Source organism: Schistocerca americana, unplaced genomic scaffold (assembly GCF_021461395.2).
Source record: "Schistocerca americana isolate TAMUIC-IGC-003095 unplaced genomic scaffold, iqSchAmer2.1 HiC_scaffold_451, whole genome shotgun sequence".
Taxonomy (NCBI): domain Eukaryota; kingdom Metazoa; phylum Arthropoda; class Insecta; order Orthoptera; family Acrididae; genus Schistocerca; species Schistocerca americana.
Genome location: NW_025726183.1, coordinates 5,001 through 10,000, shown reverse-complemented (window position 1 = coordinate 10,000; position 5,000 = coordinate 5,001). Strand labels below are relative to the sequence as shown.

Here is a 5,000-nt window from a genome sequence, read left to right as displayed (position 1 = left end):
GAGGTTTCCCGTGTTGAGTCAAATTAAGCCGCAGGCTCCACTCCTGGTGGTGCCCTTCCGTCAATTCCTTTAAGTTTCAGCTTTGCAACCATACTTCCCCCGGAACCCAAAAGCTTTGGTTTCCCGGAGGCTGCCCGCCGAGTCATCGGAGGAACTGCGGCGGATCGCTGGCTGGCATCGTTTATGGTTAGAACTAGGGCGGTATCTGATCGCCTTCGAACCTCTAACTTTCGTTCTTGATTAATGAAAACATACTTGGCAAATGCTTTCGCTTCTGTTCGTCTTGCGACGATCCAAGAATTTCACCTCTAACGTCGCAATACGAATGCCCCCGCCTGTCCCTATTAATCATTACCTCGGGTTCCGAAAACCAACAAAATAGAACCGAGGTCCTATTCCATTATTCCATGCACACAGTATTCAGGCGGGCTTGCCTGCTTTAAGCACTCTAATTTGTTCAAAGTAAACGTGCCGGCCCACCGAGACACTCACTCAAGAGCACCCTGGTAGGATTGCAACGGGGTCCGCCTCGGGACGCACGAGCACGCACGAGGCGCGTCGCACGCCTTCAGCTCGCCCCACCGGCAGGACGTCCCACGATACATGCCAGTTAAACACCGACGGGCGGTGAACCAACAGCGTGGGACACAAATCCAACTACGAGCTTTTTAACCGCAACAACTTTAATATACGCTATTGGAGCTGGAATTACCGCGGCTGCTGGCACCAGACTTGCCCTCCAATAGATACTCGTTAAAGGATTTAAAGTGTACTCATTCCGATTACGGGGCCTCGGATGAGTCCCGTATCGTTATTTTTCGTCACTACCTCCCCGTGCCGGGAGTGGGTAATTTGCGCGCCTGCTGCCTTCCTTGGATGTGGTAGCCGTTTCTCAGGCTCCCTCTCCGGAATCGAACCCTGATTCCCCGTTACCCGTTACAACCATGGTAGGCGCAGAACCTACCATCGACAGTTGATAAGGCAGACATTTGAAAGATGCGTCGCCGGTACGAGGACCGTGCGATCAGCCCAAAGTTATTCAGAGTCACCAAGGCAAACGGACCGGACGAGCCGACCGATTGGTTTTGATCTAATAAAAGCGTCCCTTCCATCTCTGGTCGGGACTCTGTTTGCATGTATTAGCTCTAGAATTACCACAGTTATCCAAGTAACGTGGGTACGATCTAAGGAACCATAACTGATTTAATGAGCCATTCGCGGTTTCACCTTAATGCGGCTTGTACTGAGACATGCATGGCTTAATCTTTGAGACAAGCATATGACTACTGGCAGGATCAACCAGGGAGCTGCGTCAACTAGAGCTGAGCAGCCGGCCGCCCGGGAGTGTGTCCCGGGGGCCCGCGCGAACACGCAAGCGTCCGCTCAATTATTCTGCAAACAGGAGGAGGCTGAGCTCCCCTGCACAATACACCTCGAAACCCTCTCAGGTCCCGGCGGCGCGCAGCGCCGTCCTAAGTACTTGGTCGGGTTCGAGAGAGGCGCAATCGCCCGGAGTTTGGCGAGTAGACGCTTTAGGTGCGACCACCCGTGCTCCCAACTGAGCTTGCCGCTGCCGACAGAGGCCCGGGAGCGTGCTGTCGTGGCATTGCCGGCGGGAGACAACACGCGCCACCTACGGTGGCCGGCAGCTCCAACGCCAGCGCCACAGAAGGACAAAAGCCCCACTTGGGTGCCGAAGCGAACGCGCCAACACGTCCGCACAGCTGCGATACAAACCACCTGCGAGAACCGCAGAGGCGACCGAGCAGCAGACGGCGTCGCGGCGCCGAGCGCCGGGCGGCGGCGCATCCTCAGCGCACACAGTCCTCAATCGGACCAGCACACTGCAGATGTCCACCGCGCTTCGCACCGGGCCCGCGAGGACCTACTTTGGCCGCACGGCGCCGCGTGCAGGGTGCGCCGGCGCGCAGCTGCGCCGCCTGCCGCCTCCGTCGGCCGGCGCGCCTGCCACTGGCCGCCCCCACCAGCCGGCTGTAGCGCGTGCGCCCACGCACCGCGCGGCCAGCACGCCGGGAGGCCCCCCCTCACCGGCCGGGGACGGTCCCACCCAGCCACCGCCGCGTATCGCTTCACACCCACATGCCATTCACGTTCGTGGGCATGGTGGGTATCGCTGAAACAACCGGTTGGTAGCTCAACCGATCGTCGCCATCACTGATTCACCTCTAGCGAGAACAACCGCACCACAACGGTTTACCAGTTGTTCATTTGCGTAACGTCACCAGCAAACGTAGACGTCCATCGCCATTTGCAAATTCAACGATTGTTGCATGCCTGTGTCAGGTGTCACGACACACTATGTCTGCCCACATACACGCAACAACATGTGCACGCTTCGCGAACACGTGGAAGGTGGCCCCCGTACGTATGCGATGTCCATTGCGCGAACGACTGTCAACCGGCCTCTGTCGCATGTCGCAGATGTGGAACGCAGTGCACCATGCTATCACGGTGAGTGAGAAGAGACGACTACGTCTGACAACACGCGCCACTACATCAACAGACGGCTCATGCTGATCGCCATCCACGGCATACCATACTGCAATCCAGCTCTTATAGGGAGACGACACGTAGCTGAGTGCACAATATTTGGACCGTATGGTTCGCCGTTGTTGGCGCAGTCGTGGTACGGTCACACATGTACCACGATGTATCATTCAGTACATGAGGACCAATGTGCAGTACAGTGTGTGATTTGGACGTACAACATCAGCGGACAGTTGACACAAGCCGTACCACAACGTAGGCTGTGCTTCGCCATGCGAATGCCAATGAACAACTGCGAAGGGCATTGAGCATGTACGTCCTGCTGCCATCCGCATTACAGTGTATAGCTGCAAGGTGTTTAACATGAAGCGATACTCTGGGGACCGGGCAGTGCGGGTAGCAAACTATATTGCGGGGGTTGCAGTTAGGCAACACTACACTAATTTAACGCGTCGTATGACAATTACAGAGCAGGTTAAGGCCCAACGTGTGTTGGGTTAAGGCCCAACGTGTGTTGGGTTAAGGCCCAACGTGTGTTGGGTTAAGGCCCAACGTGTGTTGGGTTAAGGCCCAACGTGTGTTGGGTTAAGGCCCAACGTGTGTTGGGTTAAGGCCCAACGTGTGTTGGGTTAAGGCCCAACGTGTGTTGGGTTAAGGCCCAACGTGTGTTGGGTTAAGGCCCAACGTGTGTTGGGTTAAGGCCCAACGTGTGTTGGGTTAAGGCCCAACGTGTGTTGGGTTAAGGCCCAACGTGTGTTGGGTTAAGGCCCAACGTGTGTTGGGTTAAGGCCCAACGTGTGTTGGGTTAAGGCCCAACGTGTGTTGGGTTAAGGCCCAACGTGTGTTGGGTTAAGGCCCAACGTGTGTTGGGTTAAGGCCCAACGTGTGTTGGGTTAAGGCCCAACGTGTGTTGGGTTAAGGCCCAACGTGTGTTGGGTTAAGGCCCAACGTGTGTTGGGTTAAGGCCCAACGTGTGTTGGGTTAAGGCCCAACGTGTGTTGGGTTAAGGCCCAACGTGTGTTGGGTTAAGGCCCAACGTGTGTTGGGTTAAGGCCCAACGTGTGTTGGGTTAAGGCCCAACGTGTGTTGGGTTAAGGCGCAACGCGGGTTAGGTTAAGGCGCAACGCGGGTTAGGTTAAGGCGCAACGCGGGTTAGGTTAAGGCGCAACGCGGGTTAGGTTAAGGCGCAACGCGGGTTAGGTTAAGGCGCAACGCGGGTTAGGTTAAGGCGCAACGCGGGTTAGGTTAAGGCGCAACGCGGGTTACGTTAAGGCGCAACGCGGGTTACGTTAAGGCGCAACGCGGGTTACGTTAAGGCGCAACGCGGGTTACGTTAAGGCGCAATATAGGTTAGGTTAAGGCGCAATATAGGTTAGGTTAAGGCGCAATATAGGTTAGGTTAAGGCGCAATACGGGTTAGGTTAAGGCGCAATACGGGTTAGGTTAAGGCGCAATACGGGTTAGGTTAAGGCGCAATACGGGTTAGGTTAAGGCACAATACGGGTTAGGTTAAGGCACAATACGGGTTAGGTTAAGGCACAATACGGGTTAGGTTAAGGCACAATACGGGTTAGGTTAAGGCACAATACGGGTTAGGTTAAGGCACAATACGGGTTAGGTTAAGGCACAATACGGGTTAGGTTAAGGCACAATACGGGTTAGGTTAAGGCACAATACGGGTTAGGTTAAGGCACAATACGGGTTAGGTTAAGGCACAATACGGGTTAGGTTAAGGCACAATACGGGTTAGGTTAAGGCACAATACGGGTTAGGTTAAGGCACAATACGGGTTAGGTTAAGGTACAATACGGGTTAGGTTAAGGTACAATACGGGTTAGGTTAAGGTACAATACGGGTTAGGTTAAGGTACAATACGGGTTAGGTTAAGGTACAATACGGGTTAGGTTAAGGTACAATACGGGTTAGGTTAAGGTACAATACGGGTTAGGTTAAGGTACAATACGGGTTAGGTTAAGGTACAATACGGGTTAGGTTAAGGTACACATTGTTGTAAGGAAAGGTGTTTTGGGGGGGGGGGGGGGGGCCGGTTTGTTGATTGTGATTATCGTAAGTAAATGACTGCGGCATCATCTGATTTGCCACGTCAGGGTGCACCTTTGGCTCATAACAGGCGGCGCTCTGATTCCATGCTTGTGGCAGACCTGTGTCTTTCATTCCTGCCATTGTTTGTGTGGTGTGACAGGAGGCAGTATTGTGATGTTGGGTGCACCCCTGTGTAGGACATGTGTGGGTGTTGGTGGCTTAGCTGAGCAATGGTGGTTGTCGGAAGGGTGAGATATTCTGTTTTGTGAGTGGACCTCCCGGTCTGGTTATGATAGTGTGGATTGTCTAATGTGGCAGAGAGGATGCACTGGGTGTTGTTCCATGCTGGTGCTTACATATTGTCTGTGTGCCTGTTACAGGCAGAGAGTAGTGCGTGATAAGAGTGTCTGGCTGACGTGTGATTGTGAGCAGAGTCTTTCAGCATGTAT

At 54.2% G+C, this 5,000-nt stretch overlaps 1 non-coding gene across 1 annotated transcript in view; it reads right to left on the bottom strand.

Annotated features, from left to right (window-relative positions):
* Positions 1 to 1,306, bottom strand: part of LOC124583227 — a 1,910-nt gene extending 604 nt beyond the window's left edge. The window contains exon 1 of the ribosomal RNA XR_006974096.1: positions 1 to 1,306. This exon is cut by the window's left edge and continues 604 nt beyond it. This is a non-coding gene — a ribosomal RNA (small subunit ribosomal RNA).
* Between the last annotated feature and the right edge of the window lie 3,694 nt (positions 1,307 to 5,000).